The sequence below is a fragment of the Leptonychotes weddellii genome, chromosome 4 (assembly GCF_054177405.1).
Source record: "Leptonychotes weddellii isolate Sample4059 chromosome 4, ASM5417740v2, whole genome shotgun sequence".
Classification (NCBI taxonomy): domain Eukaryota; kingdom Metazoa; phylum Chordata; class Mammalia; order Carnivora; family Phocidae; genus Leptonychotes; species Leptonychotes weddellii.
Genome location: NC_138372.1, coordinates 100,566,279 through 100,593,901, shown reverse-complemented (window position 1 = coordinate 100,593,901; position 27,623 = coordinate 100,566,279). Strand labels below are relative to the sequence as shown.

Below are 27,623 nucleotides of genomic sequence, written 5' to 3'. Positions count from 1 at the left end.
ATTTTATATATTTAGTTATTTCATGTTTAAATGTATACAGCAATAAATTATCTAATTCAACTTAGTCTTATGACATCAAAATTTATGACATATAAATACAACATGTTAGATAACTCAGTCACTCAAATCACTTTATAAATGAGAAATTTTTTCTTTGATAAGACTGGTACTTGCCCTTTCTTTCACTGAGTATCAAATTACTTAGTAGTAGAATGAATATTATATATCACTTTTAAATACCATTTGACCAATTTAATATTACATTAGTATATAATTATAGTGCTTGGCAAATGCAATATAAGTAACCTTATACTTAGATGATCAACTTAGGTGATCAAAAGGACTATCTGTATGGCTCTTTAAGTATAATGACTTTTCCCCAGCCAGCAGAAAAAAGAGTTGATGCAGGAATCAATTGTCCATTATAAGTTAATTTAGTAAATCCTAAAAAAGAAATGAGGCCTAAACCAGTCAATTATTTAAGTGTCTTTGATATTTTTATGTATTATTAGATAAAAGATCTCTATATAAAACTAATGTAACATTATGTACATATATTATGGTTTATGGTACTAGAGAGTAATTCTCTAATTAAAATTCATTTCTATTGGATATAGTCTGAACAAAGAGGTTTCATTTTTTTTTTTTTTTAAAGATTTTATTTATTTATTTGACAGAGAGAGACACACAGCGAGAGAGGGAACACAAGCAGGGGGAGTGTGGGAGAGGGAGAAACAGGCTTCCCGTGGAGCAGGGAGCCTGATGCGGGGCTTGATCCCAGGACCCTGGGATCATGACCTGAGCCAGAGGCAGATGCTTAACGACTAAGCCACCCAGGCGCCCATGAGGTTTCATTTTTGATATTAAATAGGGCAGGAATTCCTCAAGTATCCACTTGAAGAACAGGATCAAATGACTTTGGGAAAGTACAGTTTTATTTTTAGTATTTTAATGTTTAGTGAATTTAGTGAATTTGAGCAACTTTTCTGCTTTTCAGTATTTTGCTTTGAATACTTTTGGTGGAGGGAGGTGGTTGGACATGACAAGGCATGTATATTTACATTTTTTGTTTGGTCTCATAAGAGTTATATTCTTTAATGTTCCAGTTTTTTTTTTTTTAAAGATTCTCATTATAACTTTATATAAGCTTTATCACAGCTTTTTAAAACACATTTGGAAATTTCAGAAAATACAGAATAGCTTGGAAAGGCTGGGAAAATATTGGAGTCTACTGATCCACTTGGCATTCTGGCTAGGTAGTTCCTGAGGGGAAAGAAAAGAAAATAAACAGTTACCAAACATTAAGGCCCACTAAAGCAGCAGGGGTGCACAATTCTGGGCAACTTTCCAGTATAGAAAGGATTGCCTGGGTTGTCTTTTCAGTCACATTCAGAATCACAAATACCATCTTTACATGTGAACAATGACAGCAACAAAACATTCTATTGTGGCTTGAAGGATTGAGAAAGCCTCATAAAGGAAAAAAATTTGGGGGTGGGTCCATGAGCAATGAGTTAAATTGCCTTAGAAGGGGATAATACAGACATTGGGAATACCAGGAATGGAGTATTTTCACCAAAAGCAGCCTATTTTTTACCCAATTTCGTATCTAAGAACTATACGTATTTTAGAAAAAAATAATGTACTGAGAATGTACATTTTGCGGTTAGAACCAATGGTTCTCAAATTTTAGCATTTATCAAAATCGCCTGGAGGATTTGTTAAATTGGGGTAGGACACCATGAATTTGCACCTCTAGTAAGTTCCCTTATGATTTTATGCCTCTGATCACGGACCACATTTTGAGAGCCACTGGTTTAAACAAAGTCTTTTTCATTTTTCTCTAGAGAATAGCTACTTTAATGCTGTCATAGAGCTCTTGATCCTCAATTTTGACTATAATGTTGCTTAATATGTGAAGTAATCATAAGTGGAATTCCATAAAAGTGGAATACAATTCCAGGGAGAGATCTTGTAATTAAAAAAAAGTGCTAATGGCTATAGACAAAGGTTGGACATTAGGAGATTCCATCTGTCAGCTCAAAGACTGCTTTGTATTTCCTCAGTTTGTAAACTACATAGATATTACTTCTCTGGAATGTAGGGTCTTAAGCTTCCTCCTTCATTTTCAAATTCCAGTTCTACTTTAGAAAACATTATCCTCTTCCCAACAAACTACATTTATGTTTCTTAAAATCAGTAAGGAAGTGTTAATATGTTTTGTTTTTCAAACAGAGAAAAAGAAGCACCATGAAACTAAACCTCTTTAGAGAGCAAATATTTGTTTTTATTGTTTTTTTTGAGGGGGGGGCAGGAGGTGATGCATTTGTAACTATACTGAAAATAGTACAAGGAAATAAAATTGTAGAACAAAACAGTTCCATATTTAGTAGGATTTAGTTCTGGGTTTTCCCCAGACACTGCAGGTCAAATGAAAGATATAAGCAAATTTTTTCAGGCCTCACAGGACAGACTTGGCACTATAAACCAAAACCAAGGCCTATTATGCAACACAGGTATTTGCAAATAACTAGATGATTTATTAATCTGGGCAACAAGGGAGACCTCAAATTCTGAAACTCTGCCATGCCTGTGGGAAATGTGAACTCCTAGGATGGTGACAGTAGTTTGTATGCGGAGTTAGATTTAATTTAATAAACATTTGTTGAATGTCTTATGCATTCAAGTAACAACATTTCTGACAATATAAGGTTCCTGCCTACCCAGTACTCTGTATTCACAAGTATTCACTTTGGGTATTTTCTGCTTCAAGTTAAAATTGAAACAACCTGGTTTGGAGAATTAAGTTATAGCAAGTGTTACTTTTCTGTTGCAAGACCAGACTTGCTGCAACAGTAGACCAAGACCTCCAGAATAAATTGTCTTTGGGTTATCTAAATTAATCCCAGGCTAAATAAATCTCTAAATAATTCTACATGATGGAATAATTTAAAATTTAAATTACCCATTTAACAAATGCAGAGTACCAACATTGAAGCAGATTTTGTACTAGTCACTGGAAAGCAATAGTGAACACAGTGGGCATATGCCCAGACTTTGTGGATTATAAATTAGTAGGAAGACACACATTCACCAGAAGTAAATTATATATAAAACGTGCTAAGCAGAGGCATAATCAGAAATGATCTGAATGGTGGAGATGGGGGGGGCACCATGAGACGTGTGCACCACAAAAAGATGTATTGATGGCTTATTTGCTGTTCAACTACTCACCCACAAGAATAGCACTTAGTCCTGTTTATTAACAAAGTACTTACTAGTAGTCTTATTAAAAATAACCTGTGGTCAACTTTAATAGAGTGAGTTAGAGAAAAAAGGTCTACAACTCCCGAAAAATTCCTACAGCAGAATGGAGAAAACAAATACCTATGTGGAGAAAAAACAGGGGAAAGGCAGTAGCAGTTGTTTAAAGATTTTAACTATTTTCCTAACTTAATCATTCCTACTTAATTTGCTTATGGTAAGATATTTTCATGTGCTAAAATTTCTGCTTGGAATAGCAGAAAGCTAATCCTGTAAAACCGTTATATGATCCCACCGCAGTTAGAGAAGTGCCCTGGAACCAGGCCAAGGGCCAAAAAATCTGTGACCAAGGGCTCTAATCCAGAAGGCAAGTGAATAGAGATTTTGCAGTTAGGAGCAAAATGTACACTGTATTTGCATTCTTATTAAATAAAAAAAAGTTCATTAAAATCACAAAGTTGTTGGATTGCTGGCAGACCACCTTAGCAGCAACTTTCCTCTTGTTTGCAAAATTCCTACTTCGCGATTTCAGCTTTGACCTTGACTGCATGTTCTTCTTTTATGAATATATTATCTAACCACTTTTGCACACAATCAGCTACGGTGGGAAATAGTAACCTGGGCATCAAAGATGTTTTAATTCTAATTTACCATAGGTTACCTTTAAAGGTAGGTAGCCTACAACCACTAACACGTCTGAAAATCAAAACCGAATAGAATTCAAACAATGCAAACCTACTAGTGGGCTGGAGTGGCACACACACTGAAAGATTTGAGTATGAAAGTAGAACACTGGCACAAAAATTATCGTACTTACGAGAAGACATACTGCATTTTAGGCATGCTAAAACCCCACTGAAAAGTGTGACTATCTTGTTTACTGCCTAGGTTCGTGGGGCAACATTTTCTTAGCTCTTCAGACCCTGGTCTCCTTTCCCTTTCCCAATTTGCTAATCCCCCTCTCAAAACCCTTTCTCTCTGGTAATGGGCTATGGGATGTTTAGGCAAGCCACGAGAAACTTGCTTGGCACACATCTTCACCGGTTCTAGGTACTCAATTTGTTGAGTATTGAACGCATGTTAGTTACTGTAACAGGATCAACTCCCGAGCCAGGGCGAGAACGCAGGGAAATGCGAGGGCCCAGACGGCGGAAGCGTTAACACCGGGAGATGGGGAAACTTTTAGATGCTAAGCGGACACTTTACAGTGGCACAATCTTGTGAAAAACGGTTGTTGGCTCTTCAGATAAATTGGTGAGCACTTTCCACAAAAGTCTCTGTATAGTTACCCCGCGGGGAAGCACCCTCGAAGATGCTCCGACACCTAGACGGCCTGTTCCAAATCACCGCGGAACAGAACGGCCTCCTCGGGGTAAGACCTCCACCCTCAAATCCAGCTCCGCCACCGGTGACCGCCTCTCAGCAGCTATTCTGTCCCTCAGCGTCCTAAAGCGGGGAAGGGGGCGGGGAGGTTGAGGCCCTGTTCTCGCGGGATCTCTCCCAACAGGGTCCGTCCCCAGGTATCCTCAAGACCTCGCGTTGTTTGGGTGTGGGGGCGGAGCGATCCCTGTGTGGGGCGGAGCCGGATGGGGGCGTCCCCCAAGTCTTGTTGACTCCGGCGTCCTCCCAGAGCGGTCCTTGCGCCCGCTGTCCTCTGCGCATGCCCAGGTTCCCGACGACTCCCGAGGCCGCGACTGTCGGGCTTCCCCAGCCGCGGGTCCGGGCCCCGCCCTCCTCCAGGCGGCGGCGGCGGCGGCGGCGGCGGCGGTGCTGGCGGCTGTGTTGTTCTGGCGGTGGGGGCGGAGGGCTGCTGTGTAGCCCGCCAAGTCCTAGTGCCTGACCGTGCGCGTCGCTGCGGCGGGCCGGACGGACAGCCTCGCCGCAGGTAACGCCGCTGCCTGTGGACTCGGGGTCGTGCGGGTTGGCGTGTCTCGCGTGCTGGGGTCAGGCTGGGGGGTTCGGGGAGGTCGGGAGCTGGGGAGTCGAGAGAGGCTGGGGATTTTGAAGAGGGCCGTGAGGTTGGGGGCCGGGGTCCGAAGGGTCGTAGGGGCTGGGAGTGGAGGGTGGTCGAGGGACTCTGGAGTGGCGAAGGTATGGGAGGTCGGGGCGGACGGTCCTTGGTCTCTGACTTGGGTTCGGGGTCCAGGACTCCCCGACGCTGCGGTCCGAAGACACCCACGGGCCCCTTAGGGCCTTTTCAGTTCCACCCCGTGACTTTCTGTTGTTGTTTTGATTTTGAAGGAAGAGAATCCAGCCTACGTAGGCTCGGGGAAGCCTTGGGGGTTGAGGCTGGGAAGGGATTTACGAGGCTAGAGCAGGCGCTAACATTTTCTTACTGTTTTTTTTTTTGTTTGAGCGTTTACTACTGTTTAAGTGTGGTACCCGACCTTAGGGCATTTCAAGTAGAGAGGACCCACGAGTAGAACCAGCGGGAGTAATTTTGCAAATCCAAGATTTTTCTTTTTTAACTTCCAGTACTGTGTTTTTGTATGTCTTCTTTTTTAAAACTGGGAAACTATGTTTTTAAAAATTACACAGTAGAAGAATTTGGATACGGAGGAGAAAGTATAGTTCTACCAATGGTTATTTTCTCCCAGTTTTTTTTTTAATTACAAAAGTACTACGTGCTCTTTAAGAAAAAAATTAAGCAGCTAAACAATGAAGACGTCTGCTCCTTACCCCCCGCCCTCCATTTTTCCTCTCTTACTACCCAGGGTAACTAGTCTACAAGTGTGGTATTTAGCCATTCACGATTTTTCTATTCGTGTAAGTATGTTTTAAAAACAAAATTGGGATCATATATAGTATATACTTTTTATTGGCCAAGGATACTCACAGATATTCATCCATTTTATTACATACCTCATTCTTTTTAAAAGCTACATAAACTGTGTTTTTTTTATTGCTGAACATTGTCTCCAGTTTTTCTATAATCTTTTATTAAATAGCTTTTAAAAAGGGCTACAAGCTATTATTTTGAAACATAATTTGGCAAAACTTTCAGATTGTCTAAGGCCAGATGGGGATACTTAGGTATTAGGCAAGTTAAGTAATATGTTTACACAGAGCTTATGGTAGCTTACAGGAGGCTTGGATGACTTCATAAAGCAGCTTACTAAAATAGTTTATTTTTTGTTTTTTGGTAAGTGCATTTTTCAGGTTAAATTTAAGTTCTGTATGGTCAGTTGAAAACAAATTCAGTTCCTTAAACATGAACCTGCTCATGTCTGAAGATAAGGTAAAAGGTAGCCAGTGGCCTAAACCAAACCTCAAAACAGCCAGGAACTAAATATTTTGATAGTGGACCATAGGGAGTAAGCTGTAAGTAAAAGGATGATATTACACTGCTTACTATTAAGTAAGACAGAAAGCTAGGAAATCCCTATTAAATTTTGTATGTTTGTGTGCAGAATAGCTGAAGGCTTTGTTGATCTGATCAGTGTCATATATTTATTAAAAATGTACTGTGTGTTCATCTTCTTGCTAGCTTCCAGGGAAAATGTAGAACTGAGTAAGATAATCACAAAGAGGTCTGGTTCTAAGCATATATATATATATAGCCTGAACTCTTAGGTCCAGTTGTGTAATTATTTGGGGAGCCATGTTTAAAAGTAACCACAGTATCTATGGCATTTTAGTTATAGTTGCTGGTAATAATACGCTTTTTCTTATTTATCTCTAACAACATAGGTGGCATTCTCCCCAATCTAAAGATTAATAAACAGAGGCTCTGAAAGATTAATTCAACTGCTCAAGATCTAATCACCTTTTTAGTGGTGGTGACTGCATTAGACTCAGGCTTAAGCTAAGAACCTGGGTTTTCTGCTCTGCCATGCTGCCTTTCATTAATGAAAACTACCTTATAAAATTGTTGATCTTAGGGTTTTTTCCCTCTTTTTTGGCTTGGAGATGTTCCTTACAAAATAGAGACTTGAATATAATCATGCACTGAAAAATAGTCTAAAGGATAAATAGTATGAAACTGTGGTATTGTTTTAGATGAGGTTTCTGTGCTGTATTATTAAAATATTCCTTGAGCTGGTGCCATTAACCAAGAAGAAGGGGGATTGTGTTAGTCACTCTATTTGATGCCATGGTAAATTTGGATATTATAGTAAACTGTAGCTCTTACAGGCACTTTTATTCCTTACAAACTTGGATGGATAATCTCATTTCATTTAACATTTTTATGAACCCAGTTGCACTCTAGGAAACTAATGTAATAAAAAGAATAAAAAGAGGGCCCTAAAAAGATTAAAGTGTGTTTATTTCATTTTTAGTATTTTGTAGTCTCTTAAAAATACATCATGACAATTTAATAAAGTATAGTTCCTAATATGGTATATTAATCTGTTTTGGGTTCCCAGCATATGTGACAGTTGTGTATTTTAAAGAAATAGGGCAAATGCTGAAGTTAATAAAGTATGATCAGTTGTAATATGTATTTGAGAAGATATCTACATATAGGAAAATATTTGAGCTTTTATTTCTTGGCAATTGTTAAGGATAGTAATTGGATTCATATCTAAATGGCGTATCTGCTCTCGATTATCTCTTGGACAACTTAACATTGAATGTGGGTGGGTTTTATATTTGTGGGATACAAAAATGTTTCAGCACCAGAAAGAAGTCTTTAGAGTATGTTAAGATCTTTTGACTTTTCAGCTGTTGAAGGGTGGGGAATCCAACACTGTGTGTGTGTATTTTCAAAAATTAATAAGAGATCTTATTGCTGATGGATAGAAATAGAAAGTTTATTTTGCAGTTTTGCCTGAAAGTCTCTTTTGGGGACCTATATTCATATGTAGCCAAAAATCAAGAAACTATGTAGGTCCTTTTAATGATAACAAAAGAAGCATTAGGTAGGATCCAGAGTTTAAAATCTAGTTAGGTTTTAAAAACTAGCTGTTTAAAACAACTACTGTGGAATTGCAGAGAGGACTGTTGTTCCCTGATGGTTCTGTTTCTAGGGAGAAACTAGTTAAGATGAAAGGAAAGCCAAAATAGAAGGGAGAAAACCTGAGAATTGGCTGTCTTAAGTAGAGGGAGAGGGGGTTTCCTCAAATAGTAGATAATCAGAGTCAAATGTGTGGATGGATGTCAAGGAAGATGAGGACTTACACACTTTGAACTTTGAGACACTGGAAAAATATCTAATTATAATTATATTGTGTTGTGTCCTGCTTGGGGTTGAGTCGGAATAATTAACACTTTTCAGTAACTTGCAGGCTCTTAAAAACCTATAATAATCACATCATCATAAGTCTGTTTATAATCTAAGTTATTATGAGCATCTGAAGAGCCATGGAATATAAAGTTCTAGCAAGGCCTTGTCTTCTCTAACTTGCACAAGCCAGCACCTCAGACTTCTACCTTGTTGTGGCTTTGTTCATTTTCTCATCTCGCTTATATACAACTGTTACTTTAGATTGAGTTCACACTTCTTTTTAGAGTTTTATTTTCTCCTTTCTGGTCCTATGCACACCCATAGTTTCCACTGTTCATTCCCTCCCCTGCTGAAGCTCCAGTTCTGCATCACCAGCCTTATTGTCTTTCCTGGCCTTCAGACTTGCCTTTTGTTGTTCTCCTTGATAAACTATGTAAGTAACTGTCATTTTGTAATCTTGAATTAAACTGTTTCCTCCGCAATTTAATTCTTCCCTCATTTTCCTGTTTATATTAATGATCTTAACATTCTCTTAGTCATCTAGGCTTAAAATCAAAGGTCACCTTTGATTCGTCACTCTCCCCCTTCTCAGAAATTCTTTGTCATTTTATTGCATTATGGTTCAGGAATCAAGTTCTCCTGCTGCTTTTTCATTTTCCCAGCAACAAAATACTTTTAATCCCTTTGCCTCAACTGCCATTAATAAGACATTCCTAATCTCTGGGTTTTGCCATTCATCATGCATACTGCTATCAAATTAATTGTCCTAAAGATAGTCTTGATCATATTTTCCCTGCCTGACAGAAGCAAACAGAACAAAAAACCGTTTATTGAATGTTTCTTTTGTCAGCCTTTGTGCTGAATGCTTTGTTCTCATTTGGTCCTCAAAATAGTTTTATATTGTAGACACTATTTTCCCACTCTACAGATGAAAAAACTGAGACTTCATGAGCCCAGAGGGTTTCTAGTAGGTAGAAGAGCTGGAATTTGAATCCCAAACACGTCTTCCAAGTCTGTGTTCTTGACCACCATGCTTCCACTGAGTGGCTCCTGATCAACTCTAGAATGAAGTCCTTTTCGTCAGTGTTGCCTTTCAGAACTCCATTATTTAGCCTCAGTGCTCTTTCTCAAATTTAATTCTTGTTTTATTCAAACTTGTGTTTACATTCTTTCTGGAACAGAAGGAATGTAAACTCTTGGTTTCTTATGCATCTCCACTTGGAATTTTCTCCCTTTCCTATCTCTGCCTTCTGAAGTCCTTTAAATAAAAGGCTAGCTTATACACAGTATTTCCCTAGAGCCCCTTCTTTTCCGTTTTCATAGTGGTAAGAGCTACTCTTATTTGTGCAGTTGCTTAACCTCTTGATGATAACTTTCTATTCTGAATTTGTTTTTGAGTGCTCTAACAGTAATTGAATTATAAAATGCCTGAAAGCAGAAACCATGTCTCATTGTTGTATCTCACAGTGGATGCTCAGGAAATAATACGTGAATGAATATGAAAATGATCACTAGTCAAGTGCTCCTTTAATGGCATCTAAGTAGTATTTGATTTTAGTTGCTAGGTGAGACATACAGTAGTTCACTGAAGTTTTTAATTGTGTGTGTATGTAACAAAACCAGGTTGTCTTGTTGTAGGCTATCAGATGAGTTCTTTATTTTCAGATTGATTACTAGGTAATTATGATAAGTTGTTTATTTTAAGAAATGCTGTTTTCTTTTTCTATATGCACTTGTCTGTGTTATTGATTCTACATTTTCAAATGAACTGCAATGTTATCATAATTCTTTGGCCTCGGTTTCTTCTATGCTTATATGGATATGAAAGAATAAAACTTTCCCTATACTGCAGTGTTATTTTCTGCCTTTTGGTGATATCAAGAATATCCAACTATGTGATTAGCGGAAATGCCCTCACACAAATTACACATAACTCTTTGCTTCCCGAAGAGTTCATGTGAAATTTCAGACAGTTGAATCCATCAAGGTTAATGGTTACCATGCAGAGTTTACAGTTTTGTATTTCTCTTATGTCTGTCTTTGCATCCTATATTGTGTTACAGTTTAGCAGCTTAATAAGTAATTATTGCTTTATTAAATAAAAATAATGCTGTTAGAAATTAATAAGGTAGGATATCTTGTTGATGGTATTGGGGCAGACATTTGGGGTTTCTTTTGGAATGCTAAAATGCTTGATTATAAAGGACTGAGGTTGATTCTCAAGGTAATTAATTTGTCAGTTTACCTGCTCTCAACTTTGATGTATTAACAGCAGTCACAGATACTCTGAAGATAAAAGTTTTAAGCAAGTTTAAAATAATTTATTGATTTTAAAATTAGGTAATATAGTCACATGTTTCAAATTTTAAACATACAAAAAGTTTTATAAACTGGAAATGTCTCTTCCTCAGCCTCCTACTTTCCCCACTGGGAGGTATCCATTCATCTCTGGAATGATATAAAAGAAATTATTAGTTTATTTTATGCAAGTAAATATGAATAAATACTTTTTCTTTCTGCTTACATAAAGATGAGGTACATTGCACACAGTTTTTCCCTTGCATTTTTCACTTGATTTATCACTAATATTCCATGTTAGATGAAAAACTTCACTCTTCAAAAAAATTTTTTTGCAGCCTCAAAGTATTTGCTGTATATAACTTACATATATAGATTGTATATATACTAATTTAACCGTATTTACTATTGGTGGGCATTTAGATGGTTTTCAGTTTTTTACTGTTCTATTCATTGAAGCAACACTTTGAAGGAAGAGAAATAAAAAGTAGCAGCCCTTTCCCTGTAGGGGAAAATAAAGCTTGAAAGCTGAAATGGATGTTTCATGGTGGATAATAAAATGGATATCTTTTCTGGCCTGGATGATTAATAGCTAAGTGAATGGAGAGAAGGCAGAAATGGAGAATCATGCAAAAATGCTTGCTAAAATTCATCCTTGACTGTTGAATTGGCAGATCAGTGATGGCAGTGCTGATGGGTAGCTCCTGTGACCAGTTGGCTGATCTGGACAAAGGTCAGCCTTGGACGTGTTTAGAAGTTTGGTGCTGAGAAGTAATCCTTGATATCTGAAGACTGGTCCCTGGGACTTTGGCCTCTAACAATATATTTAATAAATCTGTTCAGGGAATGAACTAAATTCCCTCTATCATCTAGAAGGAAATATCATGGCCTCCAATGCAATATATTTTATGTGGTCATTAATTTTTTTATTGTATTATTGTATGTTCAAAGATAAGATTTGAATTACTAAAATGCATGAAATTAAAAGAAAATTTCCTTCTTCAGCAAGTCTCCCTCTCCACATCTGTTCCTCAGGGTTGCTTGGGTAATAGTTTTTTAATAGTATAGTGTGAATCCTGTCAGACTTTTACATATAAACAGAAATAACATTCATGCCTTTTAAGAATGTCATTGGGAATCCTGTTGAGTAAGAATGATGGAAGTCAGAATTGAATGGAATAACAAGTGAATAATGTGATGAGAGGATACAAGGTAAATAGCGAATACCCTTTGATTCTCTCAGACCAAGGGTGCTATAAATACAGAGTATTGTTGTGTAAAGTGTAGCAGCTTTTGAGGTTTTGTAGCTGCTCTATCAGGCTACTCCTGACAAGTCATTTAAGGTTGTGCAACCTGTGCCTTTTTTTTTTTTTCTTAAGTAGTACCATATGGCTTACTGAATAGTCAAGTGTTTTCTTTGTTATTTTTCAGTCATTCTGTCCTAAATATGCGATTTGAGTATTTTTCTGATCAGCATGAAAAAATTAGTTTTTAGATGTTTGATATGTCATTTCCTTTTATGATGGTACTGTATATACTTTAGGTGGTACTTTGTATAGTTTAGATTTTTTTGAACAGTGGTTCATTTGTACCTGTGATTCTGTACACCTATGATTCACTTTTGGTTACTTAACATGCATGTTACTAGTCACTGTAGAAATGATAAGTAAAAGATTATTTGTTTTTGCTTTTTTTCCTTCATATAATAACAGTAGGAATTCACTATAGAAAAACTAGAAAATATGGATAAAAACGCAAAGGATTGTCAGGAATGTTACCACCCAGGGATGGTATATCCTGTAGTTAATTCTGAGAGACTTCTGTGTCTTGCTTCCCTGTATATCTATTAGTACTCTTTGTTGTGTAGAGCATTATTAAAATCAAGTCCTTTTCCTAAATGTCTTAATTTTTTTGACTAGTGTGTCTTTCCATTCATTTTTAGTGATGCACTGAAAACACTGACCTGCAGGGCAGTCTATTTTTAAAAGGATGCTGCTCCCTCTTGAGGCCAATCTAGAATCATACTACATTAAAGTTTGACAGTTTTGAATCTGCTGCAAATCTTGGCTATCATGTACAGGGTCTTACTCATGCTGAACTGAATTTTTGTAAGCACACAATGAATCCGCATAATTACTTTCCACATTTCTATAATTTTTTTTTTTAAGATTTTATTTATTTGACAGAGAGAGACACAGTGAGAGAGAGAACACAAGCAGGGGGAGTGGGAGAGGGAGAAGCAGGCTTCCCGCCGAGCAGGGAGCCCGATGTGGGGCTTGATCCCAGGATCTTGGGATCATGACCTGAGCCAAAGGCAGACGCTTAATGACTGAGCCACTCAGGCACCCCTACTTCCCACATTTCTAAAAGTAAAGTCAAGACTTAAGCACTACTGAGCCCTAAGCAGTTTTTAAGCTTCAGGTTTAATTTAGGCATTTTCCCAGTGGTGTAAAATGTTAGAAATACTGCATGTTTTTTGTAATACTATATTTAAGGGTTATTAAGACTGGGCATATATTTTCTAAGAGAGAAATAATTACATGGCTTAATAATAGTGGTTTTATTTGTTACAGTGTTTCCAGTTGGTATTTCGAATTGAATTGCAGGGTCTTTGTAAGGTTTTTTTTTTACAGTCTATGGTGTAGTTATTATTGATTAGTTAGAGGACTTCGTGCTGTCTTAAGAATGTGACCACACGTTATATATAAAAGAAAATGAATTCCAAGTTCCGTCAAGGGATGAGAGCATATCTCTCTGCACTGATTATCCTTGTGATCTCTTCTTTCCTTTCCTGTATCTGGGGGGAGAAACAGGACTGGTGAGGATGGACTTGGGTTGCACATTACACGTTTAAGTTGGATTTGTTTGATTCCCTACTCTGCTGGAGATAGAGGGCAACTAAAATTTGGGTAGTGTAGTAGACGAGTAATGCCCCTTCCCCTGCAGAGATGTTCGTGTTTTAATCCCTGGAATCTGTGAATATGTTACCTAATAGGGCAAAGGGAAATTAAGGTTGCTGATCCCCTGACTTTAAGTTAGGAAGACTATTCTGGATTTTCCTGATAGGCCTAGTGTAATCAGAGGGTTCCTTAAAAGTGGAAGAAAGAGACAGAGTGAGGAGGACTCAGCCTGACGTTGTGGTTTTTCAAGAAGGAGGAAAGGATCATGAGTCAAAGAAGTAGATGGACACTAGACAGTTGAAAAAAAAAAAAAAGAAAAGAAAATGCAAGAGAACAAACCCTGTAAAAGCCTCGGAAGGAATGCAGACCTGCTGACACCTTCATCTTAGCCCAGTGAGACCTGTGTCAGACCTCTGACCTCTAGAGTTGTAATATAGTAAACTTGTGTGGATTTAAGCTATTAGTGTTTGTGGTGATTTGTTGTTATGGCAGTGATAGAAAACTAATATAGGTAAGTATATTGAGAACATTTGATCCCTTAGGGAAATGATTGCTAAGCAATCCCTTCCCTCCCCACAAAATACTAAGATGACGTTTATAAAACTTATAAAACTAGCGCTACTGGGTTTAAATGATGATGGCCTTGAACCCCTGCCAGGTGGGATTTCTTCTCATTTTTGCAGCTTCCTGGAGGCACCTCTGAATTTTTGGAGCTGCTTCCTTTCTTTAATGATAAAAGGGTTATACTGGGCATGTGAATCAGAATGGTATACAGGATGCTATTGAAGTTGGGAGAACCACAGGTATGAAGACCAAATTGAAGTTAGTTACAGTAATCTAGCTAACATTGATAAAGATAGTGACAGAATAGGATTTTCACTAAAGAGGAATATGAGTAATTGAATATAGTAGCTGGTTTGAGAGGTGGGCTATATAGAAGGTTTTGGGTTTGGACATAATTTGAAGTGATGGCAGGAACCCCTTCCCCTGTGAAATTAATCTAGAAACTTATTAAATGCACTGGGAAATCTGTGCTAAAGAGAAGGATGATTTTGAATCAGCAGAGCAGGGGAAAGGAGAAATACATACCTGCCCTAAAATCCCTGAGGCAATTATGTTGGAGAAAGGCAGGGACAGAATTAACAGCCATGACATTGCTTTTCTGGCAGATAAGAAGCTGGGATCCTTGTCAGTTTGCTACGAGTTTTTCCAGTTGGGAGGCAAGAATCTTGTACTTGAAGAAGGTGTACATATGCTTTGTTCTTAGTAGGAAAGTGCATTCACTGTGCATTCCCTGTAAATACACATGAATGAATTTCTGCCCTAGGCTCACCAGCTGTAAAACATATTTGGAGAAATTATAGTAAGGTAGTGGGGATAAGAGAAGTTACTAAAGTTACTATTTTTGAAAATATTTTTGTTCCTCCAAAATACATATACCTTCCAACCCATCACACTTTAAAATAAAACAAATACCCTATAGCAACATAAGGCTGTTGGGGCACCTGGGTGGCTCAGTTGGTTAAGCATCTGCCTTCAGTTTGGGTGCTGGGATTGAGCTCCGAAATGGACTCCCTGCTCAGCGAGGAGCTGCTTCTCTCCTGCTCCCCCTGCTTGTGCACATGTTCACTCTCTCTCTGTGTCAAATAAAATCTTTTTTTTTTTTTAAGGTTTTATTTATTTGACAGAGGCACAGCGAGAGAGGGAACACAAGCAGGGGGTAGTGGGAGAGGGAGAAGCAGGCTTCCCGCGGAGCAGGGAGCCCGATGCGGGGCTCGATCCCAGGACCCTGGGATCATGACCTGAGCCGAAGGCAGACGCTTAACGACTGAGCCACCCAGGCGCCCCTCTCTGTGTCAAATAAAATCTTAAAAAAAAGAAAAAAAAGGAAACATAAGGCTGTCTTTCTGGCAATTACCTCTCTTCTTTGGGCTCCAGTGTATTGCATTTGTAGTCCAAGCCAAGTAGGCGAGGCTTACTTAGTGTCATTTATTACTGATTTCTTCCAAAATTGTTTTCTGCTAAATGAGTGATACAATAAATTTGTTGAATTTTTTAGTGCCTACTTATATCATTAGTTTTCCTTCTATGTTTCTCCAACTCTGGGACTGCTTTTTTCCAAGACATATTTTTTGATGCTCTTTTCTTTGATTTTGAAATGCCACTAACAAGAAAAAGTAACCTTTACCATTGCTTATTCCTGGCATTTGTGTCAAGAATTTGGCTTTGCTGTTAACCTGCTCCTTTATTCCTTTGTGGGTTTCTATTTTTAGTTTGCCTACCATGCATACATGAAATTTAATGAGTTTTTCAGTGGTTTTATTTTGTCCTTGTCCAGGTGTGCTAATAATCATTGAAGTTTATAGAGGGGAAACAGAGGCACCAGAAAGATCATGTGCTTCACTTAACAAGCTCATGTTTAAGCTGACTCCCAGTAGATGAGGCCACTAAGCCATCCTCCTGTCTAAGTTTGACAGTGATGGATTTCCTGAGCAGGAATTTAAGATGGCAGAATGGGCAGCTGCTGCTCTCAGCACTCTTAGTCACTTGGCTAGCTAACGTTCCTCTGTGAGTATGGACAGCTCTCATAGCACAGAAAAGCCGGTGACAACATTTTGCCATGAAACTAAGATAAAACACACTCAAATACTTAGAAGTTAAAAAAAAAACAAAAAACAAGGGGCGCCTGGGTGGCTCAGTCGTTAGGCGTCTGCCTTCGGCTCAGGTCATGATCTCAGGGTTCTGGGATCAAGCCCCGCGTTGGGCTCCCTGCTCCGCGGGAAGTCTGCTTCTCCCTCTCCCACTCCCCCTGCTTGTGTTCCCTCTCTAGCTGTGTCTCTCTCTGTCAAATAAATAAATAAAATCTTTAAAAAAACCCAAAAAACAAAAAAACAAGAGTGTTTTCAGGACATAGCAGTTTAAGTCCAATCCAAGGGATTGTGGATGTTTTGGCTGGCAGCATATCAGGATCTATTGTATTCACAGTTCATTTTATTGCATGTCTTCTTGTTCTTCATTCCATCACTGACCTGAGTGTCATCTTAATGGTTTTCAGCACTGTATCAGTCTAGTTCAAACAGGAAGGAGAAACCACACAGGGTAATATGAACAGGGAAAGTTTTAATGTAAAGAAATGTTACAATAACAGGATTGGGTAGTAAGTAAAGAGAGTTCTAAAGAATATGGAAATAGGGTGCCTGGGTGGCTCAGTCTGTTAAGCAGTCTTGATTTCGGCTCAGTTCATGATGTCAGGATTGTGAGATCGGGCTCTGAGTTTGGCTCTGCACTCAGCGTGGAGTATCCTTGAGATAATCTCTCTCCTCGCCACCCCCCTCGCCACCCCCCCCACTCTCCCTCTTTCAAAATAAAATCTTTAAAAAAAAATAAAGAATATGGAAAGAGATATAAGGATTAGCCTCTACCCCTAAGGACCAAGATTAAGCACCTAAGGAAGAGCCCCACCCAGGGTTGAGATCTGGACCTTGTGGAGAGGATGTTTGGCTCACTGGATGGCAAGGAAGTTGCTATGGTGCCTCCTTAATGGAATTGCCAGAAATCTGCTTTCTGGTACCAGGGAAAGATGTTCACAGAGAGGTGTTTGACCAAAGACTGTCTTCTGCAAACCATCCAAGGGAGGGCGCTGGGGGAGGCTGCTGGCTGTTATGCACTGTAGGAGTCTGTTGGTGGAGAACCCTTAAGGACTGCAGGAGCCTGCCAAGCAGTGCAGCAGACCCAGAAGCAAAGCCCTTTTCTCATGCAATGTCTCTCTGGTACCATCTGCTCATGCTGTGGCTGAATATTACCCATCAGTAGGAATTGATACAGGACGTAGAATTTTTTTTCTATTTTTAATTGACTAAATTTGACATATGACACAGTAGAAGTTTAATGTGTACGATGTGTTAACTTTGATACGTTCATATCTTATAATGCCTTTGTAGCAATATTATATTACATAATTATAGTACAGTATTGTCTGTATTTATTATATTGTGCATTAGATCTCTATGATTTACTGCTTGTTGCAAGCTTGTACTCTTAAAACACCATCAGTCTTATTCCCTCCACTCCCCATCCCCTGGTAACCACATTTACTCTCTGGAAGTAGAATATTTTTGATTTGTACTTAATTTCTTTCTGGCAGAATCAGGGCAGTGAACTGCTGCTGCTCTTAAAACCTGTCTCCATTGTTTTTGCTCCCTTGGCTATTCTAAACCTTTCTCCCAGCTAAAATGATGGTAGACTCCTTTTGACTTAAAGGCCAGTTGCTATTTTTATATTTTGTTCCCAATCAGCTGATCTTGACTATTTCTTGCTGGCCTTCTGTATTCTCTCACATTTAAATATCAAAATGGAGTCCTAGTCCCTGGACCAGGTATTTGAGCACTCCTTCTTTCTTTTTACTACACTGACTCAAAAATTAGCTCTGTCTACACTTTTAGTAAGGACTCTACACTTCTTCCTGGTCTTCTTTTAACTATATGAAGGTTTTGTTGTTTTAAAAATAGACAAGCACATGTTATCTCAGAAAAGTGTCACTATTTGAGCTTTTATTTTATGATGTATTGGAAAGAAACTCAACCAAGACTCTGGAGCCTTGAGTCTTGTTAGCATGACCTTGAACAAGTAGTTTTCCCCCTTGCGTGACAGGGTGAACTGGATAATTTTAGAGGTTTTCTTCTTTACAGTTTATTATTTTTCTTGACTTTTTCACAAATATCAAAGTGGTGTATTTTGGGGGGCTTATATGCACAGAAAACAATACTGGATAATTTTAGAGGTTTTCTTCTTTACTTTTTACTATTTTTCACAAATACCAAAGTGGTGTATTTTTGGGGGCTTATATGGATTATGCCTTTGGTCTCATGGATTACAAACTTTTAAAATTTAAAGTTCTAGAATGAGATTTCAAATATCAGCAATATATAGGTATCCTCCACTTTCTGAAAGGTCTCGTTATGCCACTTGGCTTTTGTGAAAGACCTGCATTAGTACCTGTTTTCCTTAACTGAAAGAAATCTGTAGAGGATTTTCACTTTTAGGAAAAGAGCAATTACCATACTAATGTAGGTCTTTCTTAAAGCCAAGTGGCATCGGAAAGCAGAGGGAATACCTTTTGCTTTAGGCCAGTTTGGTTTAGGAAAGTTTTCATAGAACACTCTACTTTGGATAGCCTGGGAAATCTATCATTTGTTTTTGACTCACTTAATTGTACTCATTTTATTTATTCACAGTGCTTCGACTATAAAGAATTAAGGTACCAGAAAAGCTCTTGTAACCTATGCTGGTTAGGTCTGTAGCTCACAGGAATGATTTAGAAAATGTGGTATACATGCCTAGGTTGCTTTCAGGTTGACTTTCTCTGAACACATTTTTAAGATCTCTTGGGCATTTTACCAACCTTTGTGTAACTCTTTATACTGATAATATTTGCAGAAGTGATCCTCATAGGTGTCAGCAAATTATGGCCCATGAGCCAAACCTGGCCCACTGCCTGTTTTTGAATAGTCTGCAAACTAAGAATGGTGTTTACATTTTTAAATGGTTAGAAAAAAAATTAGAAAAGTAGTGTGTGAAAATTAAATATAATAGAAGTTTCAGTGTTCATGAATAAATAAAACATTTGGAACACAGCCGTACTTTCATTTACATGTTGTTTGTGGCTGATTTTGCTCTTACAGGCACAGAATTCAGTAGTTGTTAACAGAAACCAAGGGCTGCAAATTCTGATGTATTTACTGTTTGGTCTTTTATGGAAAATCTTTGCTGTAGCACTAGTGACACTGAAGATTAAATGTAGTGGTAGAAAAAGAATGGGCAAACTAGATGTAAGATGTGATTGTGGAATAAAATAAGAATACAGACGTTGGACAGTGGGTGAGTAGGTCCTTGGAGTTGAAGGTGTTGTGATGGTTGTTACCTTTGGGGCTTGAATAGTTGTTGAAGATGCCCAGAATGCTTGTGAGAGCTGGGAGCAGAGAAGACTGCAGCAGAGATGCCAGAGTCGTGCTACTGATGGAAGGGTGAGCACCTGAGTATCTTCAGAATGGGGAATGGGGAGATTACTATTAATAGATAGGAAAATGTAGTAAATAAAAATGCAAAACATGTTTTCCTGTACACCTTTTCAAGAAGAGTTTGGGTTTTTTTTTGAAACATTGTCTATCTTTGAGGCATTCAAAAACAAGGAAAAGTATGTATGTGTATGTGTTTTCTATAGCTTTGTATTTTTTCTGTGTGCGTCTGTGTGTGTGTGTGTGTGTATTCATGCAGTTTTCCAAGTCAAATAATGAGTTCATGCTGATTCCTCTCATTCCATCCAACATCACAAGATATGTCCCCAGGGTCTTTCCCCATCTTTCCGTGCCTTGGTTTCCCTCAGAAACACCATAGAGCTGTTGAGATCTCCATGAAAAGTGGCACCTAAAATCCAAAGTATTTTATATATATTATATATTATTACTAGATACAGATTTTTATGCATTGAACAAATGCTTCTTGAAATGGGAACATGTTCTTTTGTGAGAGGATGAAATAGGACTGTGTTAATAGAAACAGGTAACACGTATTGAGTACTTGGTATGTGACCAGGGACTATAGGCAATTTACATACATTACCCTGGATACTTCTCATATGAATCCTGTGAGGTAATTATTAATATTAACATAGCTAGAATTTACAGAATTAGGGTTCCAATCTAGAACCCACACTATATTATATGCTCTTTTAAATATAATTTTTACTTAGGTTGAAAAACATTCTATTAGAATATAACTCAATAATGAATCTATAACTTGATATGAAATCATAATTTGACATAACTAATATTCAATCTATAAATAATCTTTCTAAGGTTAGCAAATGATAAAGTAAAATTGTTATATTACTGTTGATATAAATTCTGTTGAATTCAGACCAGAATTTTACATTGCTTAATGTTGTTACTCACCACTATAATTTGTGGGGATTCAGTCTAGATATATTTAATACATTGTTAAATAATTATTGTCCAGAGATTGATAATAATTCATAAACTTTGCTGTGAAGAATATGAATAGCTTCAAGTATGAAAAAATGATTTTAGCTTTCTGACTTTTATTACTATGTTTTCTGTAATAGTTTAAATTGGGCATTTTTTCCCCTTACAATCTCCCAGCAAGCTGTCATAAAGTCGGGTTTTAGTAATATTGCTTACTATCAGTAATTATTGAAATTAATAAAAAATTCTTTTTAAAAGAAGCATTCTGTTCAATTTCAAGAAATCTAAAAAGAGTAAATTAGGTCTTTTTGGCCTTATATGTTCTAATGTTTGAACAGATTTTTTCTTATCTAGATTATTATAAAATGACTTACAGAACTTGGGTTACTTTCTTTCTTTTTTTTTTTTTTAAGATTTTATTTATTTGCGAGAGAGAGAATGAGAGACAGAGAGCATGAGAGGGAGGAGGGTCAGAGGGAGAAGCAGACTCCCTGCTGAGCAGGGAGCCTGATGTGGGACTCGATCCTGGGACTCCAGGATCATGACCTGAGCCGAAGGCAGTCGCTTAACCAACTGAGCCAGCCAGGCGCCCAAACTTGGGTTTCTTTCTAACTTGTGTGATCTTGGACAAGGCAGCTGTTGGGGCTCAATTCTTTATTTGTGAAATGAAGTGAGCTCTTCTGCTGTTCTTAGCTCCTAAGAAAGCTCTTTAATTTGAGTTTAGCTTCTAGAGTATGGTCTCTGAATCCTCCATGCTTATCATAGTTGCTGAGGCAAAAGTAAATGATCAGTTTTTGTTATTTGAATGAGGAAATCAACAAATAGAAGTCTTTTTGTGCAAAACAAAATATCCAAATGTCAGGCAATCTAATTGCTTTGGGTAACTTTTTGTTGACAGAGCATTTAGTATTTTAACGTGTACTGTTAATAAACAATTATACTCAGTTATGAGGACATAGTTTGACCATCAAATTAATATGAAATAATTCCTTACATTATTAAAAACCTTCAGTTCTATGAATTTATTGTAGTCAAATTGAAAGTAATTTTTAAACTTTTTTTTTTTTAAATGCACAAACCATTTAAGAGACTAATTTCCATGAACAAAGACTGTCTACTGAACTGAACTAAACTGAAGCCATTTTTTAATTTTCTATCCTCAATGTCCCTGGGACTTACTCAACTTGCTGGACCAGTGGTGAAGAGCTTGTTAAATGAAGCCTGGAGGGAGGTACTGGGCTATAGTTTAACAAGCTTTCGCAGCATTTTGGTTGTTTAGTTTGCATGGTGTTCTCCAAATGAGTTTTATTGATACAAAGAACTATTGATGAGAGAGTAATCATTTGAAGTTGAGGTGTGCTTCCTAGCAATTACTTTAGAGCCTATAGAATTATGGTGATGATCTTATGATTACAGTTTTATTTTAAAGATTTTATTTATTTATTTATTTGAGAGAGAGCGAGCATGAGCAGTGGGAAGGGGCGGAGGGAGAAGCAGACTGAGCAGGGAGCCCGACATGGGGCTCAATCCCAGGACCCTGGGATCATGACCTGAGCTGAAGGCTTAACTGACTGAGCCACCCAGGCATCCCTGATTACGTTTATTTTAAAGAACTTCTAAAACTTTCTCTGGGTCATGAGTAAAAATAGGGATAGAATTATTTGTCCCAATAAATGAGATGAAGGTATTAGTATCAAATGTGGTGTGTATGTATTTGTCAGAAGGTCTTAGACCTACATTTCTAGTTGCTGTGTTTTCTTATTTCTGATAATGTGAATATTAGTGGTAGTGCATGCCATTAGATCTATGAATAAGACCAAAATATCCAGTTTGTTCTTTCTCAGTTGGTTTTCATTTGCATGGTGCAGGTGCATACCACGTGTCCTGTGTAAATACCTTGGGGTAGTTAATGAAATTAAATGGGTTGCTATTGAAACACTGAAAAATTAAGAATGATATATAACTAGGTATTTTATTCTATATAGCTTTCACTGCCTGTCCATAGATAAATTGATCATCTTCGACTTTGGAAAGATGCCATTTTATAAGGCCAAAAAAACTATATAGTTAACCTGTTTACATTCTTTATCTTTGTATAGCAAATACACTTAGACATTTTTAAAGTTTTTACAGGTGCCATTGAGAAAATTTGATTTAGTGACAGTATCTTCCAGGTGAAAAAACCAAAGCCAGAAAAGATAACAATTTGCTCAAAATCATCATGTGACAAGGCCAGTCTTTGCATTCCACGGTACGATAATACGCAGAAAGAATATCTTTGGTGTGAGCTCGTATACTGGTTTGTGATATACTAGTGGAAGGGAACAGATACAGACCATCTGAACTCCCAAACTGTGAAATTTTGCTTTGGACTATTGTTTTATTTTTTATTTGAATATTGTTCTTTTTGAACTCAAAATTTTTCAAATAAAATAAGCCCAACTTTAAAAGCCTCACCCAAGAGGAGCCAAAAATGTCTATGTTCTTCTCTCATGCTTCCTTATTGATCTCATACTTCCTAAGAACATTGTCATGTAATGGATTAAAACCAGAAAGCTCAGGGGCGCCTGGGTGGCTCAGTTGGTTAAGCGACTGCCTTCGGCTCAGGTCATGATCCTGGAGTCCCTGGATCGAGTCCCGCATCGGGCTCCCTGCTCGGCAGGGAGTCTGCTTCTCCCTCTGACCCTCCTGACCCTCCCCCCTCTCATGTGCTCTCTCTCTCAAATAAATAAATAAAATCTTTAAAAAAAAAAAAAACCAGAAAGCTCAGTTGTCATTTCAGTTTTCTGCTTCAGACTTTTCCTGAGTTATAGGAGGTAAACAATTCTTATGTTTGAAAGGTTTTCTAGGCTGTAGCTTCTATAAGGAATATTTTTAAGTATTAAGGATGGTTACTAGAGCACTTCTTATATTTCTTGAAAAATTGAAGATGTTAAGCAATAATCTTAAAATCTGAGGCAGTTATTCTCTGATGATTTTGTTAGCTCAAAGATATGTGGAACTTTGCATATTGAGGGCATTTGTAGTATATGGGTATGATTGTGTTTAGCTATACGGACACATGCTTGTGTAGTGATACAGGTTTGAAGAGGTCATATATTCAGATGTTTAAGTAAAAGGAGTGGAGGAGACATTGGAGATACATGAAATCCTGTAACTTTCAAAATGATGAAATTTCAGCTTAAGTTGCCTCATCTTGTCCTTTAAAAATGTTTTATATTCCTCCATCCCTTTATATCCTGTACCTTGAACTCCCATAATGCTATCTCCTGCTGTTTCTCCATCTTGTTTGAGTTTATGCTGATCTTCACTACCCCAGGCAAGGAGAATAGGAAAATTAAAAGAATGAGGGCGGAGGTAGAGAGAAGGAAAAGGCATAGGAAGTAAGACTGGAATAGAATTGAGAATATGACTGAAAAGTCTACATCTATGAATATAGGCATCTTAAAACTTGCCAAATATTAAAACACAGAACCTACTTGCTTCCAACAGAACTTTCTTTTGTCATTTGAAACAGTTTGTAGTAGTGAATTGAAGGGTTGGGGAGCAGATAATCTTTATCTTGAGACAGTGGTTTATCAGCTGTCTGATCAGATGAAGATTCTAGAGTTCAAGGGACTATGAAGGAAAAATAAACTTTCACTGAGCTGTAGCTGTTAGGTATGTTAAAATTTGAAAGGATGTCCTGGAGTAGAAAGCTAGAAATTACTCTTAAAGTGTTTTATGTTTAATCGTCATTTATTAAATGCTTGCTAACGCCTTTACAAGTGTGATGAATATTTTAAATATATTATTTTATCTTCATTTTATTTTATCTTTATTATTATTGAGTTTACAGTTTGGACAGAAAACATGTGTCGAACCAAAGAAAACTGTACAAGACAGCTAATTTTTGCTAATTTATATAACAAATGCTCCATTAGAGAAAATTAGCACATGTGGAAGTTAGCTAGTAAGCTACCAAAGAGAGGTTCAGTACCTGACTGCTGCCTGAGCCCATGTAAGAGTACGGAGGGCAGCTGGTCCTAATTTAGGCCTCTTGGCTGAGTTTGTGGCCCAGAGCATGATAGAAGGCACTGCATTGTTTTTTGGGTTTTTTGTTTTGTTTTGTTTTTTACATTAACCTCTCTCAATCAACTTACATATGAATGGCTATATTTTCCCTTTTGCTTCTGTATACACTGTTCTTGGCTTTTTTCCCTAACACCTCTAACTTTAGGATTTACATTTTCATTCTGTAGTTCTGTCTTAAGGAAGTCACTAGGTGATCACTAGATTTCAGAACTGACACTTTTTTTGTTTTCCCTTTCTGGTCTTTTGGGTTTATGAATGAATGTTTCAAATGTGTCTTTTTCCTCCTAGATACAAAAGAAAGTGAATTACTTATTGGACATGTGTACATTAGAAGCTTTATGTGCCATGCACTATTCACTGTTTACAAATTTATGATGTGGTTATTATTTTTCCCATTTTATAGGCAAGGAACCTGAAGATCACAGGTTAAATAATTTGCCTGAGGCTGCAGTCAGTACATGACATCAGCTGCTTTATTTCCACCATTCCATTCTTCTTTTGGAACCAAGAGTACTAAAAGGGAGGAAAAAGAGGAAGTGAGAGTTTGAGAGAGAGGGAGAGAGATCTGAATCTTTTCAGGCAGGGGGACACAAAGTCTGCCTTTGAATTATGGGCCAGGGGCCTCTTTGCAAATTGTTCTGCTTTCAGGAGGATTTTATGGCTTGCCAAACTGGATTTGAGTTGTGGCTCAGCTACTCACGAGCTCTGAGCTTGTCTCCTGGTCTCTCCGAACTTTGGTCTTCTCATTAGTAAAATGAAGTTAGTGCTTCTTCATAGAGTTTTGGTGAAGAAATAGAGCCCAGTGCCTGTATGTAGTAGAGAAATAGGAAATTGCATGTATATGTTATTACTAGTAAAAAAATAAATAAGATTGGCACAATGAGTAGTGGACCTTACTTTAATGTTGGAGGAAAAATTTTTCCTTCTACTATTCTAGGTTCTTTGGCTGGTCTGATAATCAAATTAACATAAGACAGATTAGCAGGAGAAAAATTTGATTGTATATGTATGGGAGCCCCACAAAGACAGGGAGACCGAAGGATAAGCTGGGTGGGCAGTTGAGGCTTACATGCCATCAGGAGCTAAGAAGTAGGATAGGGGCCTGGGATGTCACAGGGGAGGAGGTGATTCACAGGACGATAAGAGCAAATGTTTGGTAATTAGATGTTTGTCCTGCTATATAGATAGGTCATTCAGATAAAAAAAAAAAAAAAAGTTGTATCTTGGTAGTAGCTCTCTTTCTGGGCCAGGCTCCTTACCTAAATTCTTTTAGTTAGTTTAAAGGGAGGTCAAAGTTTTTCTTTTGTCTGCTGGGCCTTGATTGCCTTCAGCTCAAAATGGTCCACTTGTTAAAGTAGGACATTTTGGGGAGACTTGTTCTGAACCCCTTCATTAGCCTCTTCTTGTCTTTCTTTCATGATTCTGTATTTATGTCATCATATCTATTTGCCATCACTGAGAAAATTTCTTCTGTGTCGTTTTCTCCACACTGAAAGCAGCCTTCGTGCAGGACCCCCATGATAAGGTCTTTGAGGGCATGAGGAAGAAAGATTGCTTTGTTCATGCCCTCGAATGGTGTGTTCTCCTTTGAATCACCAGTCTTCTTTACTCCAAAGCTGGGTGAGCTTTGTCCTCACCTTTGCAGAGAAAGGAGCAGCAAGCAGCAGTTGGCTGCTTGCCACTGGTTGCTAGGAAGGAAAGAAAGAGAGTCGGCATTCATTCTGTTCTCCGACTCTGTGACATCTGTCTGCCATCTGTTTGCTTCCCGCCTCCATTGACTTGTCTTTAACCTTCCATAAAACATCCTTAAGCTGGCTGAAAGACACCGTAATATTGACCTGGGCCTTCAATAGATCTTCCCGTAAACCAAATACATTAAAGCTACATATCTTGTTTTGAAAGACTAGAAGCCACTTTTGGAACACCTTGCAAATCATTTCAGGTGAGCTTATGTGAATGTATGTACCCCAAACACAGGTACTAGAAAGAAAATACCAAGGAGTGAAATTGTGTTCTGTGAGTAAATATGACAACTTCCTTCTCAAACAGACATAACTGCTTAAGCTGTTCTTTTATTTTCTGACGCTTCTCTCTTTTGCCTTTACCTTTTCTTCTTTTCCTTAGATTCCTTATTTTGCTTTTACTGTTTAATGCAGGACTTGAACACACCTAATTTTTTTTTTCTTTTCCATGTTAGAGAAAATGGCAGGAGTGGGGCACCAAAAAATGTGACCAAAGTAACAGAGATGCTGAGGCATGGACATTCCTGGATAACTAAAACTGAGCTGTACTCAAATATGGGTTTGATGCCAAAATAGCAGGGAAATTAGAGCTCTGAGGAACCTTAGGAATCATAGAATTTAGCCTCTTCATTTCACAGGTGAGGAAATGATGTTCTGAAGAGCTGCCCAGAGCCATACAGAAAAGTTATCAGTGGGACAAAGGCTAGACCTTGGTCTCTTGACTTGTATTTGGCACTTTTCCATGATTGAGATGAAATTATCTCAGAATTAACAAATGGCAAATACTTCCATGACTTAATGCTGTAATGGCTTTTTTTTTTTTAATTTTTTTATTCTTATATTATCCCCATACATTGCATCATTAGTTTTAGATGTAGTGTTCCATGATTCATTGTTTGTGCATAACACCCAGTGCTCCATGCAGAATGTGCCCTCCTCAATACCCATCACCAGGCTAACCCATCCTCCCACCCCCCTCCCCTCTAGAACACTCAGTTTGTTTTTCAGAGTCCATTGTCTCTCATGGTTTGTCTACCCCTCCGATTTCCCCCCCTTCATTCTTCCCCTCCTGCTACCTTCTTCTTTTTCTTTCTTTTTTTTTTTTCTTAACATATATTGCATTATTTGTTTAAGAGATACAGATCTGAGATGCAACAGTCTTGCACAATTCACAGCGCTTACCAGAGCACATACCCTC

At 37.9% G+C, this 27,623-nt stretch overlaps 1 protein-coding gene and 1 long non-coding RNA gene across 5 annotated transcripts in view; one reads left to right on the top strand and one right to left on the bottom strand.

Annotated features, from left to right (window-relative positions):
* Positions 1–1,172: 1,172 nt before the first annotated feature.
* On the bottom strand, positions 1,173–4,737 carry LOC145720899 (uncharacterized). The gene is made up of 2 exons (XR_014144170.1): positions 4,554–4,737; positions 1,173–1,263 (listed from the first exon to the last, which is right to left on the bottom strand). It is a non-coding gene; the product is annotated as an uncharacterized LOC145720899 (long non-coding RNA).
* Positions 4,738–4,995: 258 nt separating this feature from the next.
* PCMTD1 (protein-L-isoaspartate (D-aspartate) O-methyltransferase domain containing 1) overlaps positions 4,996–27,623 on the top strand; it is a 66,208-nt gene continuing 43,580 nt past the window's right edge. For 2 of the 4 annotated variants that reach the window (XR_004076771.2, XM_006727663.3), the window contains exon 1: positions 4,996–5,149. The gene's annotated coding sequence lies outside the window, so the exon portion shown is untranslated. The remainder of the gene's footprint in view (positions 5,150–27,623) is intronic. The other 2 variants (XM_031031747.2, XM_081815999.1) reach the window with 1 other exon arrangement.